At 51.0% G+C, this 17051-nt stretch overlaps 1 pseudogene across 1 annotated transcript; it reads right to left on the bottom strand.

Annotated features, from left to right (window-relative positions):
- Nucleotides 1-5008: 5008 nt before the first annotated feature.
- LOC309975583 (E3 ubiquitin/ISG15 ligase TRIM25-like) lies at nt 5009-10543 on the bottom strand (annotated as a pseudogene). Its single transcript has 7 exons — nt 10490-10543; nt 9760-10331; nt 7646-7741; nt 7244-7477; nt 6751-6978; nt 6518-6664; nt 5009-5560 (listed from the first exon to the last, which is right to left on the bottom strand). The product of its transcript is annotated as an E3 ubiquitin/ISG15 ligase TRIM25-like (transcript).
- Nucleotides 10544-17051: the final 6508 nt, after the last annotated feature.

Below are 17051 nucleotides of genomic sequence, written 5' to 3'. Positions count from 1 at the left end.
GGGGATGAGGGTGGAAGAGGGCTCCCAGCAGGGGCGATGGCAGGTGCAAAGGCCAGGAGGCAAGCGCTTTGAAGAGTAGAATGGAGTGGGGGCTGGTGATGAAGCCCATGAAAACGAGTGAAGACTGATGTTTGGCAAGGAGCGGGGGTGGGGTGGGGTGGGACTGGGCTAGCAGGGAAGGCTGGAGAGGGTCCACCTCTCCTGAGCTGGTGGGACCTGGTCCAGGTTACAACCAGGTGCCTTCCTCGCTGGAAGAGGGAGGAGTTGAGCATAAGCCCTCTTGGGTGAGATGCTCCCGACAGCATCAGGTACCCACTGCATGGCAGGCAGGGCCTCTGCCAGAGGCTCCCACAAACATCCTCTCCCTTCCACCTCCAGCCTGAGCACACCCTCTCTTGGGGGAGGGAAGGGTTAAGGTTCCCTCCCAAGGGTCCTGCCATCTGATCCTGCTTCCCCCTCTGTCCTCACCTGTGGGATGGCATGGTGAGACGATGGAAACCATTGATGCTGCCAGCCTCCTTCAGCTCCGTACTTTAACCCTTCTCCTCCTGAGTCAAACTTGCGGTGACATCCAGGAAGCAACATCTGTGGCTTTGGCTGGGTTGCCACTTGCCACCCACCTCTAGAGGGAATCAGGGAAGGTGTTAAAGACAAAACAAAGATATAGGACAGATGTGTAGGATGTAATATTATGCAGCCAGTGAGTGAACAAGCCATTTTTGTATTTTGAAAGTAACTTTGGAAAAGGCACGATACGAGTTGTAACTATCTTTTAGCTATCTCCATCTTCAACTTCTACATCTGTATAAGAAAAGAAGACTGCAAGGTGGAATTTCCTGGTGGTCCAGTGGTTAGGACTTGCACTGCCGGGTGCACAGGTTTGATCCCTGGTCTGGGAACTCAGATCCCACAAGCCGTGCAGCGTGGCCAAAAAAAAAGACTGCAAGGAAATTCTCCAGGAGCGGTTATCTCTGGGGGAAGGCAGTAGTGATCTCGGAGAGGCAGCAGTGAATGGTGGCATGAAGCGAGATCTTAATTCCCTGCCCAGGAATTGAACCTGGGTAGCCTGGATGAAAACCAGGAATCCCAGCCACCACACCTGCCCTGCCCTAGGACCCTCCCCAACATGCGTGTGCAACTCTTTTTCCAAGATGGATTACAGCCCAGAGGCCTATGGGATGGCCTTAGTATCATATATTATGGAGTGGAGCTCCCTCCTCTTTGACCCCCAAGGAGCCTTTCTGCACATGTGCAATGTGTCCCTTGCCCCAAAGATGGGAAATATATGACCTCGTGATCTTTTAACAGGGTTTAACCCCTCTCTGTCCCTGCCATAAAAGCGTCCAATGTCCAGTTACCTACCCTATTCCTGTTGTTTCTTATATCGAAGTGCAGATCTTGAAATATAGACAGGAGTCTGGTAAATACATACGTAGTCCTGGAGCCCGTATGTCTCTTGCCTCAGGAAATGTAAACAGGGGGTTGGTAATGAATGTCTGGCCTGGAGCCCATCTTCTTCTCACCCCAAGAAGTGTGAACAGGAGGCCAGTTATAAATGTCTAGTTTGGGGCCCACCTATCTCCTGCCTCAGTAGGATCATGATAGGAATATTTTATTTTCTTTTGTGTTTCTATATTGTGTACATTTCCTATAATGAATGTCATAGAAGAGGGGGTATAGCATAGTGATCGAAAAAGCAGACTGTATGGGTTCAAATCCCGGCTCTCCAATTTATGTAGCTTCAAGACCTTGGACAAGCCACTTAGCCTCTCATCCTCAGTTTCCTCCTGCATACAATGGGGAGAATTAATACCTATTTATAGGGTTGTTAGGATTAAATGAGTTCATATTTGGCATGAACATTTCATTTGCCATGCACAGGGCCTGGCACGTAGCAGGCACTATGTGTTTGCTAAATAAAAGCAAAGTTACTTTTGGAGTTCCCTTGGTGGTCCAGTGGTTAAGAATCTGCCTTCTAATGCAGGGGACGGAGGTTCGATCCATGGTTGGGGAACTAAAATCCCACGTGTGGTGGGGCAACTAAGCTTGCATGCCACAACTAGAGAGAAGCAACGAAAGATTCTGTGGGCCACAACTAAGATCCGACATGGCCAAATATAAATATTAAAAAAATACACAGATTATTCTTTAAGAAAAGCAAAATTACTTTTATAGAATATGCAAAAAGGTTAATTTTAAAATTATCCAAGTAATACAGGAACACAGTCTTCTTGTAAGGAATAACATGGGAATTTTTTAAGTGAAATAATCCTTGGGGAGGGATTAGTTTACAGCCTGTCTGGATTCACATTAAAAAAAAATTTTTTTTTGGCTGCGTTGGGTACTCATTGCTGCACGCGGGCTTCCTCTAGTTGCGGCGAGCGGAGGCTGCTGTTCGTTGCAGTGTGCGGGCTTCTCATTGCGGTGGCTTCTCTTTTTGCCGAGCTCGGGCTCTAGGCGCGTGGGCCTCAGTAGTTGCAGCACGCGGGCTTAGTAGTTGTGGTTCGCGGGCTCTAGAGCGCAGGCTCAGTAGTTGTGGTGCACGGGCTTAGTTGCTCCGCGGCATGTGGGATCTTCCCGGACTAGGGAATCGAACTCGCGCCCCCTGCACTGGCAGGTGGGTTCTTAACCACTGCGCCACCAGGGAAGTCCCTGAAAAACGTATTAGTTGAGTGCTAAGGCAGGAGCAGGAAGGCATGAGAAGTGTGTGGGTGGCATTCCAGGGACAATCCCCTCCCTGCTCGCTCCACACTGGGGGAAAGGGCAAGGCCAGGATTCACCAGTGTGGACCATCAGCACTGGCTGATCCTGCGCCCCAAAGCTCCCGCTTTGATATTTTCCCCCAGGAGGCAAATGCTGAGCCAGGAACCCAGACATTCTGGTTTGCTGGCCAGCCTCACTGACATGCAGGCCTACTTGCCATTTGGCTTTTTGAAATATTGGCAAGTATCTGACGACCCCCAGAACTACCACTGTGGATCCCTCGGGGCCTAGGAACTTCAAATCAGGAACTGTTTAAGAAAGCAAATGGCACGCTTCTGATACGGATTTCACACCAATGTGTGCCTGAGGGCAACACCGTCCCAGCATCACGCACCACGTGAAGTGTCCCTCAGAACCAGGAGGAACTGGCGAGGGTAGCCCCCCTCGTCAGCTCCCTGATGGGGAAGGACTCAGATCCACGCAGCTACACAGTTACCTCCTTAGCGTTTCTTTCTTTTTTTTTTTTAATATTTATTTGGCTGCACCAGGTCTAAAGTTGTGGCAGGCGGACTCCTTAGTTGCAGCTTGCCGGCTCCTTAGTTGTGGCATGCGAGATCTTAGTTGCAGCTTGCATATGGGATCTAGTTCCCTGACCAGGGATCGAACCCAGGCCCCCTGCATGGGGAGCAAGCAGTCTTGTCCACTGTGCCACCAGGGAAGTCCCCTCAGCATTTCTTGACCTCAGCCCATAGATTAGGAAGCGTGCAGCCTCTCGCCCAGGAGGAATAGGTTTTGGGGGTGGGGAGGCAAGATTTGAGCATTTTGGCGTGCAAGCTTTCTGTTGAACGGGAAAAAGTTTAGATTTCATTCCTACCCACCCACACCAGTAGCAGCCTGTGAGGATGAAAGTGATTGGACTGGTGCTGAGCGGAGCCTCCAGGGAGGAAGGTCAACATGAGCCGCAGCCCAGGCTCAAGGCAGCCAAAGGGCGCCCCACCCTGCGAGGCCGTCAGAGCGCACCCAACGCCTGCCGCGCGGCCGCCCTGCCAGGCTCCACGATGACGGCCCCCCCAGTGAGAAACTAGGGTCACTAACTTCTCCCAGAACAGGCCAGGCCGGGATGGAATTCAGGCGGGTCACTAACTTCGAGAACAGGCCAGGCGGGGATGGAACTCAGGCACACCCTGGTTCTGGGTGATGTGGCCCCAGGGATTTTCTCCCCCGTGACTTGTATCATTTCCTCTTGAGAGCCAATCATTAACCTTACCGAGGCCCTCACATGAGGAGCCACAGGAACAAGTGACTGGTTGAGGCTGGAAATGCCCAGGCTGCTTCCCCAGAGGGGCCGGGTCCCCAGTCACACTCCTGCCAGGGTCGCAGGGCAGGGGCCCAGCTCAGGCCCAGCCTCTCCTGCTGACTTCTACACACCCTGCGGGGCAGGTCAGATGGCAGAGGCCTGGATGTGGACGAAGCCCCTTTGCTTTCGGGCAGTGCTACCCACGGCAGCTGAGTGCCCTCTGCTTAGGGATGGGGGTGGGGAAAAGAGCTTTCAGGAACACTGGGGAGGGTGCAGGGGGGTTAAGGTTTTCCCACCCGGACAGCCTCAGTTCCACACCCTCTCCATGCTGTAAGACACCTGCTGTGTGAGAAGGTCTGCTGGGCAGCAGGGTCAGGGGCCCCAGCCCTGCCTGGACCTAGTCCCTCAGCCTTTTTTCCGGGGGTGGGGATGGGGTGGGGTCTGGGATAGTCATGGATTCCTTGGCTTAACTTCCCAGCCTCCAATTAAGCCAGTAACAGACAGAACACCTCTACCCTGGTGGGTCAGGTGCCAACCCTCAGTCTGGCCAGCTGCGGGGGAGGAGCCGGAGAGAAGCCACCTGGTCAGAGCCCCGCCCATTCTCGGGCAACAAAGCCCTGGTGCTGAGTGGCCAGGACCAACCCGGAGAACCTCTGATGGGGTTTGGGAACTCAAGGGCGGGGGACGCCATGCATCCTGGCCAGCAACCTCCCCGCCACCCTGGAGGCCACAGGGCTGTCCCCAGTACCGGGGGCTCTCCATTCTGGTTCAGAGCTCTTCTCCCGTGACGGTGAGGCCAGAGGGGTCGGCCTGTTTTCTGGGATTCCCAGGACCTCCTGGGACCACTGGGCAGACGCCGCAGGTCAAGTCCAGGCAGCGGGTCGGGAGGCGGGTTCCCCGCCCACCCCTCAACCACGGGCCAGGGGTCCCTGCGGGCCGGCCACCCTCCCCAGCGTGCCCCTCCCAGCGGGCCAGCCAGCGCTTGAGTCCAGCTTTATTGGCCGCCGCCTACGCCCCCGGGAGCTGCTTGAGGGTGACCGAGGCGCCGCTGCTGACCATGACCGCGGGGTAGAGCGCTCCAGGAAGGAGGCCAGGAAGCGGTAGATGAGGCTCACGCCACCCGCCACGCCATAGGAGAGGCAGCCGGCGCCGCATTCGAGCGCCACGCCGAGCGTGCGGTGGTAGCCGCCGTGCAGCACCGTCTGCGTGTTGTGTGCCACACGGAGAACTTGAGCGAGTCCCACTCCAGGCACCACAAGTAGGGGTTGCGGCCCAGCAGGTAGATGATGTTGCGGCGCGGGGCGGCCGCTGGGCGTGGGGGATGCGGCGGTAGGTGACGCCCAGGCACGCCCACGAGTTGGACACCTCGGCCTCCCACTAGTGGCAGCCCTCTGCCAGGCCGCGCGAGCACAGCACCTGCGGCCACTGCTTGAAGCCGCCCGGGAAGGGGCTGCCTGCGGTGAAGGGCTCCAGGAGGATGCCCAGGTTTAGCACCGAGTGGGTCTCCTAGAACAGGAACAGCTCCTCACTGGCCATGGTAGGGTCGAAGTTCAGGTTGCACTAACCTGGGGCAAGGGGGATGGGAAAGGAGGCCAGGGTCATTGGCCCCGGGCACAGAGCGCTGGAGGCCCGGAGCGGGGAGGGGCCGAAGCCGCATGGGTTTTGCACAGAAGTCACCAAATGCTTCCACCCCCAGCTCCCAGAAGTGGCCCCTCTATACCCACCTCTTTAAGTCTCCAACTGTGGCCCCCTGGGGGTGCTGACATAGTCCGGAGGAATGATGAGCTGGTTGCTGTCCAAAGGTCTGCCTTCCTAGAGAAGTTGAGAACCAAGAGTCCTCCTATCTGCCCCCCCCCCCGCTCCCAAAACCCTAACATAAGCTCCTTTTTTGTTTGTTCAGGGCACAAGATTGAGTGGGACTGAGGGAGGGTCAAGAGCTCCTGGAGCAGGTCGCTCAGAAGCGTTCATCAAAGGCAATGCAACCTTAACCCTGGAGATCTCAGAGAAATCACCGGTGATTTCTTAGAGAATCACTTGGCCCCTAGCCCAGCCTGGGAAAGGGGCTGCAGGGACATTAAATGAAAAGGGAAATTGGCTGAGGAAGAAATGGGCTGGGTCGTCCAAGCTGGCTTGGCTAAAGTCCAGGGGAGGTCGGCAGGCACCCAGCTGAGGGCAGAGGTTGTGCCATATCAGGGCCACGGGGGGCTGCAGAGCTGGCCTCTGGGTAGTAGGTGAGGCCTTGCCCACCCCTGGGGGTGGGACAGGACGGCCCTCTCCCCTTCCTGTCAGGGCCTTGGAGTCACGGGCCGAGTGCTTCTGAGGCCTCCAGCCCAGAGTGCGAGGCCAGGGCAGGAGAGAGCCGGCACCTCTCTGGAGCCCCGGCCTGAATGGAGGTGGGGCTCGGTAAGTCAAGGCACCCAAGGGCCCTGTTCCTTTCCTTCCCACCCCTGGGGCTGGAGACCAGTACTGCGGACTCACACTTGAGAAGTGTCTCCCTGTCCACAGTGGGGGCAGCGCCTCACAGGAGTTCATCTTGAGAAGTGTCTCCCTGTCCACTGGGGGCAGCGCCTCACAGGAGCTCATCTTGACGCCTGGGGAAGATGGAGGGGCTTTGCTGAGGACACTTTCACAGCCCAGCATCTTTCCAGAGAGAGGCGTGGGCTTCTAGGAGGTTGAGTTACCTGGGGAGGGTGCACACAGACAGGCAGGGTCCTCTACAAGTGCCTGGAATCCCAACCGCTGCCCTGTACGGCCGGCCCACGCCCAGAATGCAGGTGAGTCTCCAGGAGGCCCAGGCAACCAGGCACTAACCAACCCTTCAGGAAGAGCTGGTTGATGAAGCTGAGACCCACGTCCACCAGCCGGGTCCAGAGCTCTGCCAAGGTCTCTGGCAGCTGGAGGAAGCTCTGCTTCTCCTTACACTTGGTGCTCATCAGGGGTTCCATGCAGGCCGGGAAGTGCTTCAGCCTGGGGAACTCCTGCGTGCCGGGCGGGGCTGGCAATACCACTTGTTAGCCAGGCCCCAAGCAGATTCCAGGAACTCCTGCTTATGCCAGGGGCTTAGCGGTCCCCAGAACCATGGGGCAGGTGGAAAAGCTGCCCATGTTCAAACCTGGACCTCTTTCTCCCCTCGTCCCGGTTTTCTGGACATCTTAGGTTAGGGATGTCAAAGGCACAGCCACTGTGGCCTAGTGGAGGTTGTGATGGGCGTGGGGCAGAGATGGGGGTAGGGTGGGGCCTTGCCTGCAGAAATTGCTGGTGGCTCTGGTTGGCGAGCAGGGTGTGGAGCCAGATGCTGTCCCCCTCCAGCTTCAGGAGATGGTTGTGGCTCTGCTGGATGGAGCCGCCCAGCTTCCCCAGGGTGGCCGCCTCCTCTTTCTCCATGAAATCCAAGACCTTCATCTGCATCTGTTTGACCTCCTGGATGATCTCCGAAAAGCAGGCGTTCACCTCATCCCGAGCTGTCTGGATCAATTTCTGGGGGGTGGAAGGGCGTATAGAGAGGCATCTCTGAGCCCCAAGCCGGTACCGCCATTGTCTTCTGCTTAGGCATCCCGTCTCTGTCCTCCTGGCCTCACCCCATTCCCTCCAAGCCCTGAGAGGTCCCCTCAGGCTGGGCTGGGGCTGGGGGTGGACCAACCTTACCGAGAGAAATGCTACCTGGCCCTGGTGCTTTTGGCTGTCAGAGGTGACGACCGGCATCTGGCTCTTCACGTTGGCCTGGACCTTCTGAACCTTGACCTGGGGTGAGAGGGTGGGGTGCAAGAGGAGAGAGCCACTGATTCAGAGAGGTGCCCCAGCAGAAGCGCTTCTGTAAGCAGCCCCACGTCAAGCCCAGAAGAGACGGACCTCTTACATTCTTTTTTTTTTTTAAAGAATCAATTTTATTTAGTTAGTTATTTTTTGGCTGTGCTGGGTCTTCGTTGCTGCGTGCAGGCTTTCTCTAGTTGCGTTGAGCGGGAGCTACTCTTCATGGCGGTGCATGGGCGTCTCATTGCGGTGGCTTCCCTTGTTGCGGAGCACGGGCTCTAGGCGCACAGGCTTCAGTAGTTGTGGCTCGCGGGCTTAGCTGCTCCGCGGCATGTGGGATCATCCCGGACGAGGGATCGATCCCATGTCGCCTGCATTGGCAGGTGGATTCTTCTTAACCACTGTGCCACCAGGGCAGTCCTCACCTCTTACATTCTTAAGAGGTTTGAATGAGAATGAGGATGGACAGAGCTGAAGGGTAGATGGCCCAGGGCCACCCCTCTTTTTTTTTTCTTTGGCCAAGTGGCACGGCATGCGAAATCTTAGTTCCCCAATCAGGGATCGAACCCGTGCCCCCTGCAATGGAATTGCGGAGTCTTAACCACTGGACCACCAGGGAAGTCCCTGAGGGCCACCCCTCTGCTCCTGTTCTCTCACTCCCTGAGAGACTCTCTCCTCGTTCTTAGGTATCAGGTTCTTTGTCTCTGACAGTGATGACCATTGGGTTTCAGATCACAAGAAGCTGCTGTGGAGGGTTCAGTGACTTGAGAAGCCTGAGAGGCAGTGGGGCGAGGAGGGGCCCATCAGATATGGAGCACTTGGCTCCCTGGGCAGCGCTGCCAGGCCCAGGCAGCATTATGTTTCCAAGTTCCACATAAGCCTTTAGTCTCACCTGTTCCAGAGGTGGGCATTGTCATGTTTTACAATCTACTATAGGACAGTGTATTCCAAGGGCCTGTCTATGAACTGTTGCTGACCCACAACAAAAGAAGAAGCTCCTGCCAGACTGTAAGTCAACGCGCTGCTTCCTTTGTCGAGAAAGTCTTGCTATGAAAAAAGCATCAGCTGAACTGAAGAGTGTGATGAGTTGGCTTACATTCCGGCACAAGCTCCATTCTTGCCAGGGACCATCAACAGGTGGCTACATTGGAATAGCACAGTTCTAGAATATACATGATAGAATGTCTAAAATATAAGTATTCCATTATAAAAGCAATACAAATACAGTAAACAAAATTTTAAAATAGAAAAAAGGGGGCTTCCCTGGTGGCACAGTTGTTAAGAATCCACCTGCCAACGCAGGGGACATGGGTTCGAGCCCTGGTCTGGGAAGGTTCCCACCTGCCGCGGAGCAACTAAGCCCGTGCGCCACAACTACTGAGCCTGCGAGCCACAACTACTGAAGCCTGTGTGCCCTAGAGCCTGTGCTCCACACAAGAGAAGCTACTGCAATGAGAAGCCCATGCACCACTACGAAGATGCTCGACACAACTAGAGAAAGCCCGCACGCAGCAATGAAGATGCAGCGCAGCCAAAAAATCAATCAATCAATCAATCAATCAATAAGAAAAAAGGAAGGGATCCACCCAACTGAATGTTTGTATTTTGATATGTTCTCTTTCAGCCTTTCCTTTTTCTGTGCAAAAAAAATTTAAATAGGATTCATCACAAATAACTTTGGATCCTTATTCATTCAACTTGCCATCACTTTTCATGTCCTGGCAGGACCCTCGTGACCATCTTTTTTTTTGGCCACGCAGCACCGCATGTGGGAGCCTCGTTCGCAGACCAGGGATGGAACCTGTGCCCCCTGCAGTGGAAGTGTGGAGTGTCAACCACTGGACCACCAGGGAAGCCCCATCGTGACCATCGCTGTAATGGCTGCGTAACCTTCCTCCGAGGAAAGGGGTGCCCAGAGCTTCTGAGAGACCTTCCCTTTCCGCGGAGGACTCCCGAGTGCCCTGGCTCCTCCCCTCCCCCTCCCCCCAGCCCCCCAGCTCCGGCCTCACCTCCTTGCCGGCACACTCCTCCTCCAGGGGGATGGTGTCGTGGTTCTTCTGCTCCTTCAGCAGGCAGGCCCCGCACACGCAGCAGCCTTCCGTGCGGCAGTACAGCCTCTGTAGCTTGCGGTGCTTCCGGCACAGCCGGCTCTTGAGGTCCCACACGGGCTCCAGCAGCTGGTGGCCCTGGAACACCTGGTCCTCGAAGTGGCTGCGCAGGTGCTTCTCGCACAGGGAGGCCATGCACCGCAGGCACGACTTGACTGACTTGAGCTCCTCTGGGGCACAGAAGTCGCAGGGCATGTCTCTGGGCCCCCAACCAGGTTCTGTGAGGACCCCAAGGCCTGGCCCTTAGCCTGGGTGAAACAGGTCACCATCTCCTCCAGGACGACGTTCTTGCAGAGGCGAGGCCTGGAGCGGAAGCTCTCTCGGCACTGGGGTCAATAGAGCGTCTCTCCCACAGGTGCCTGGTGGTCCCAGAAACCCTGGAGGCAGGTCCTGCAGAAGTTGTGCCCGCAGGCGGTAGTGACCGGGTTGCGGAACACCTCCAGGCAAATGGGGCAGACTCCAATGTGGGGAGACTGTTGTCGTCATTCATCAGGAACTGGCCTTGGGGAGGTCTTGAGGGCTGGGCAGGGGGCTGCAGGGCTGGGACTTGGTCCTGGACTGGCCCTGGGAAGATAGAGCAAAGCTGTGTTGAAGCCAAGGCAGGAGTTGAGGGGCCCTTTGAGAGACACACCGGTTCTTCTCTCGGAAGCAGCTGTCTGCCCACGGGGTACAGGGACTGTGCCATCGGTCAGCCCACATGGGGGCATAAATTGGGGCCTGTGTTCTCCTTGTCGCTGTTCTAATTCCTGGACAAGAAGGTGGATGGGAGGAAGAAGACACATCGTGACAAGGGAAAGGAGCCGCTTCCTTGGCCCTTCAGAAGAAAGGTCAAAACACAAGTACTTACGTGAAACTCTCTGTATGTCAAGAAGAGCCAGAGGCTTGGCTGCCCTATGGAGGGAGAAAAAAGAACCCTGGGGCGTTCAGGCGTAGGGGCCTTGCCCGCACTTCACCAGTGCGGGGAGGATCCCCGTCAGTCCAGTGTGCCCTCACCCCAGCCCCTTACATCTCTTGAGGTTTGATGACCACCTTCTCACCTTTCCCTTTGGCTGCTGTTCTGCGGTCTCCCCATCAAGTTGGCCCCCCTCCTCGAGACTGCCTGCAATTTTGCTCCCTGATGTCACAGTTCAACCGTGACCAGCCCCAGCATTCTGCTTCTGATGTCAGCAGGGCAAAAGGTGTGCCACCGGACACGCTGCAATGCTGATGCGTTCTGCCCGCCCAAGAGATTCTTTGCTCCAGAGGCTTCATCCCAGGAGGCGGAGCCACTGCTGCACCTGGGGCCCCTTGCAGTGGACTTGGGGGACTCGCATTACCAACCAGAGAGGGAAGATGGCAACTAAGTGGCAGTGGGATCTTGGGCAACTGGTTTAATCTCTCAGGACCATGGTTCTCTTGTGAATCGACAGGGTTGTTGTAGAAGATACTTCAAGGCTCCTTGATCTGAAGTTGAGTGAGCCAAACACTATCTGACTGGTCATCCTAGAGACTGTCGCTTCCCACTGCGGTTCTGATCCTCAGAAGGAAAAAAGGGATGAATGAAGCGGAAGACTCTTATCACTGTGACAGCTTCTTGTCAGCGTTTCTGTTTCCCAGTCCTTCCAGCCCAACAGGATACATGCCCTGAAAAGTTTACAATATTTCACTCTTTTCCTCCAAAAAGTTAGTTTGATCCCACTTATTGGATAGGAATGGTAAACAGAAGGCATCCTTTTCTCATTTCCTTATCTCAGAGGAAACATTTTCAGCATTTTTCCATTAAGTATGATGTTTGCTGTTAAGTTTTTTGTAGATACCTGTATCAGATTCTGTAGACTCCCTTTCCCTCCTGGTTTGCTAAGAGGTTTTGTCTGGAATCGTTGTTGACTTTTATCTAATTCTTCTTCTGCATCATTTGAGATGATTATAAGCTTTGCCTCTTATTCTGCTGGTGTGGTGAATTTATATTTATTGATTTTCAATTATTAAACGAACCTTGCATTCTGGAATGAACACTTCTTGGACATAACATGCTGGGCTTTTTATAGATGCTGGATTCAATTTGCTACTATTTTCTTAGGATTTTTGCAACTATGATCACGAATGAGATTGGCCTGTAATGTTCCTTTTATGGAATGTCCCTATCAAGTTTTGGTGTTAAGGTATGAATAGCTTCATAAAATAAGTTGGGAAGTGTTATCACTTATGTGGAATAATAAGATGGATATTACTTCTAACTTAAATGTTTGGTAGAATTCACTGGTAAAACCACCTAGGACTGGAGACTTCCCTGGCGGTCCAGTGGTTAAGACTCCATGCTTCCACTGCAGGGGACGCGGGTTTGATCCCTGGCCAGGGAACTAAGATCCCACATGCCGCTCAGACAAAAAAAACGAAAACAAAAAACCCCACCTAGGCCCAGAAAATCTTTTGTGGAAAGGTTATTAATTACATATTCAATTCCTTTCAGAAATTATGTTGTCTGTTTATTCCTGTGTCAATTTTGGTAAATGGTGTTTTCCTAGGAATTTGTCCATTTCCTCTAAATTTAAAAATTTGGGGGGTATAAAGTTGTTCATAATATCCACTTTTTTTTTTCTTTTTTGGCAGCACTGTGTGACTTGTGGGATCCTAGTTCCAGACCAGGGATTGAACCCAGGCCCTCGGTAGTGAAAGGCAGAGTCCTAACCACTGGACCACCAGGGAATTCCCTATCCACTTATAATTTTTCACATAACATGAAATTGGCATTTTAACCATGTTGGTGTACAGTTCAGTGGTACTGAGTACACTCACAATGCTGTGCCACCATCACCACTATCTATACACAAAACTTCTTCATCACCCTTGACAGAAACTTTGTAACCACTGGGCAATAATTTCCCATCCCCCCTCCCTCCAGCTCCTGGTAACCTCTAATCTACTTTCTATCTCTATGCTAACTCTCTTTCTATCTCTATTCTAGATATTCTGTATGAGTGAAATCATACTATATTTGTCCTTTTGAGTCTGGCTCATTTTACTTAATGTTTTCAGGGTTCATCCATGTCATAGCATGTATCAGAATTTCATCCCTGTTGATGGCTGAATAATGTTCCTGCTGTCTATATTATATAAACACATTTTGTTTATCCATTCTTCTGTTGATGGACATTTGGGTTGCTTCTACCTTTTAGCTATTGTGAGTAATGCTGCTATGAACATGGGTAGACAAATATCTGTTTAAATCCCTGCTTTCAATTCCCTTGGCTATATCCCTAAGAGTGTCTTATAAAGACTATAGGATCTGTAGTTGTGGCTCCCTTTCACATTCCAGATATCCTTTGTATTTTCTTTTTTCTTGATGAGATAAACTCTCTAGGAGTTTACGCATTTTAGTAACCTTCTAAAAGAATCAGCTCTGGGTTTTGATGGTTGTATTGTATGTATGTGTGTTTGTTTTTTATGTCATTGATTTCTGCTCTTCTCTTTATTATTGCTTTTACTTCTTTGGGTTATTCCTTCCTTTTACTTTCTTTATGTTGAATTTGCTTTTCTAAGTTCCTGAGATGGTTGTTTATGTAACAATTTTTAGCATTTCTTCCTTGTAAATACATATGTTTTCCCATTTAAGTATGACTCTTATTGCACCTTATACTAAAGAGTATTATCATTATCATTCAGTTCAAAATGTTTTCTGATTTCCATTGTGATGTCTTCTCTGACCCATGAGTTATTTAGAAGCATGTTGCTGAGCTTCCAAAAAAGCAGATCTTTTCTAATTATCGTTTTTTATTATTGATTTCTAACTTGATTCCACTATAATCAGATGTTATGCTTGGATTTAAATCCTTTGACTTTTTTAAAGACTTGCTTTATGGCTCAGAGCGACATGGTCAATGTTGGTAACTTCCACATGCACTTAAAAATTCAGAATGTGTTCTGCAGTTATTTGATGTAGCGTTCTACACATTTCAGTTATGACATTTGCCAATCATGTTGTTAAAAGCATCGGTATCCCTATTGGTTTTCTGGTCCTCTTTTTTTTTTTTTTTTTTTTTTTTTGCTGTACGCGGGCCTCTCACTGTTGTGGTCTCTCCCGCTGCGGAGCACGGGCTCCGGACGCGCAGGCTCAGCTGCCATGGCTCACGGGCCCAGCTGCTCTGCGGCATGTGGGATCTTCCCGGACCGGGGCACGAACCCACGTCCCCTGCATCGGCAGGCGGACTCCCAACCACTGCGCCACCAGGGAAGCCCTCTGGTCCTTTTAATACTAAAAGATGTGACAAAATTCCTAGTATTATTATGGATTTGCCTATTTCTCCTTTTAGTTCTATCAATTTTGAGGCTGGAACATTAGATGCACACACATTTATAATTATTATGTTTTCCTAGTGACTTGTTTTACCATTATTGATTTTTTATTATTCAATTTCCTCCTTCCTATTATCTGGGTAGTTATACTTCTATTATTTGGGGGGTAGTTACATGAGAAATTATAACATGCATCCATGGCTTATCAAAGTCTAATATTAAGCGTTAATCTTAAATAATGCAAACCCTTAGAATTCTTCAACTTCATTTACCTCATCCCAACTTTTACTATGGTTGTGTATTTTCTCTTTATATATTTTAAAACTATAAAGTGCTAATAATGCTTAAATGGTCTTAAAGTGGTCTTAAATAATGCTTAAAGTGCTAAGAATGCTTAAATGCTTAAATGGTGTATAATCTATATATCTATATATATCAATCCATGTACTTACCATTTTAATTGCTCTCCATTTTTTCCTATTTCTCTAGCTTCTGGGGTCATTTCCTTCTTCCTGAGGAACACCTTTTAGTATTTCCTTTAGTACAAGGTCTGCCAGTGACAAATACTCTCAGGTTCTGGTTGTCAAAGTTGCTTTTATAACATCTTCATTCTTAAAGGATATCTTCATTAACGACAGAATTCTAGGTTGGCAGCTCTATTCTTTTCAGCACTTTGGAGATTTAATTCCACTGTCTTCTGGTTAATATTTTTCTGTTGAGAAGATGACTGTCAGTCTTATTGCTGTTCCTTTGAAAGTAACCTCTTTCCCCCCCCTTCTGGTGACTTTTAAGATTTTCTCCATATTTTGTTTTCCTCCATTTTGTTATTTCTATGTGTGTTTTTATTTATCCTGCTTAGGACTTGTAGTGATTCTTGAATACGTGGCTGCCTTTAAAAAGGGGCTCGATTCTGGCTCAGCATTTCCATCGCCCTGCCTCTGCCAGGTTCTTTTTTTTCCCCCCCCACTATTTATTTATTTATTTTAAAAACTTATTTATTTATTTTTGGCTGCATTGTGTCTTCGCTGCTGCACACGGGCTTTCTCTAGTTGTGGCTACTCTTTGTTGAGGTGCACAGGCTTCTCACTGTGGTGGCTTCTCTTGTTACGGAGCATGGGCTCTAGGCCCGTGGGCTTCAGTAGTTGTGGCACGTGGGCTCAGTAGTTGTGGCTCGTGGGCTCTAGAGTGCAGGCTCCGCAGTTGTGGCACATGGGCTTAGTTGTTTCGTGGCATGTGGGATCTTCCCGGACCAGGGAATCGAACCCGTGTCCCCTGCATTGGCAGGTGTTTTCTTAACCACTACGCCACCAGGGAAGCCCTCTACTATTTATTTATTTATCTGGCTGTGCCAGGTCTTAGTTGAGGCACATGGGATCTAGTTCCCTGACCAGGGGTGGAACCCGGACCCCCTGCATTGGGAGTGCGGAGTCTTAGCCACTGGACCGCCAGTGAAGTCCCTTTGCCCAGGTTCTGATGAAGCTCCCTTGGCCACTACAGCAGCTGCTTGGCTGTTTCCTCCCTGCCTCCAGCATTCCCCTCTCTCTCACTGTTCCAGGCACGCAGTGGCTGTGCAGCACATGGCAGCAAATAAGTGGACGTTTGCTCGAGCCCTGATAGAAGTGACAGAGCTGAGCAGCACATCCTTTCTGCACCTGCCAACCACACCCTTCTCCAACTTCAGGGTCTAGTTCAGAACTCTGTGGAGCCTTCCGAATCCTCCCCCCTCCAAACACCTGCTTACTGTCCATCATAACTGCACAAAGCAGGCATGTTTTGAGGATGTTTAGCTCTTTGATTTGCCAACTGTGAGACGGTGCGCATGCAAAGGTTATCAGAATGAAATGTGAGTAGAAGCAATAGCCCAAACTTAGACATAAAGTGATCCAAGAATATCCAAGGGAGCTTGTTCACATCTCCTTACAAGTAAGCTAAGAAATACAAACTATTGGTCTTCTACTCATTTTGTGTTTTGTTAGAATTAACAGAAAACGGACCAGTTAAAAAATACTCAAATTTAGATATGAGTTAGATTTGGAGCTGCCAAATTTGACTTGGGGAAAATAAACACAGAGGAGGTAAGAGTCACAAAAGCAAGCCCACGAGGGCAAAAGGTACAACTCACAAGGGCAAAAGCGCATGGAAAACAATGATCTCAATGAAAATATTTTTACGTGAAAATGAAAATAGAAAAACGATTGAATTGCATTGTATAGAAAGCTGACCAAGGAATTAAACTGGCTAAATAGAGTAACAGTTCACTCCAGGGGAAAGCTTCACTGATGAAAATCCTTCTGTGTGGCGTGATTCTTATTAAAAATTTAGCTCTGGGCTGCCACCTGGGCTTTCAGTCCGGCTTTCAGTCCGGATTCAGTCCAACTCAGATAACCTGTTGTAAACAGCGCCGTATGGAACCTCCAGCAAGCTCCAACAGGAGACTCACCGTGCAGACTCCAGGGTGTTGGAACAGAACCATGACTCCTTTTACAGGTAACTCTTCTTCTGTGGAGGAATAGCTCCAGCTACCTAATCAGGGGAATCAAGTGACCATGTGGCCTGAGCTGCCCATCACAACCCACCCAGCCAATCTGAGGAGTAATTAACACAGCCCAGAAATAGATGTGACTGTCTCTCAGACCTGGGAACAATGACTGTTTGCAGTGTCTTGTGTTGTGGGGAGGATACGATCATCTTTGTGTAAAGAGTAGTTGCGTCTTGGGACTTCCCTGGCGGTCCAGTGGTTACGACTCTCCGCTTCCGCTGCAGGGGGGCGCGGGTTCGAGCCCTGGTCGGGGAACTAAGGTCCCACGTGCCTCGCGGCGCAGCCGAAAAATTTAAAAAAAAAGAAGGAAAGAAAAGTAGTTGCGTCTTGTTACACAGAAGCACAAAGCTGTTCTTACGAAGTTCAAATGTGCACAGAAGCG

This window comes from Leucopleurus acutus, assembly GCF_964270905.1.
Source record: "Leucopleurus acutus genome assembly, chromosome: 19".
NCBI classification, from domain to species: domain Eukaryota; kingdom Metazoa; phylum Chordata; class Mammalia; order Artiodactyla; family Delphinidae; genus Leucopleurus; species Leucopleurus acutus.
Note: the sequence above shows the minus strand (reverse complement) of the source record. Positions and strands in the feature narration are given on the sequence as shown.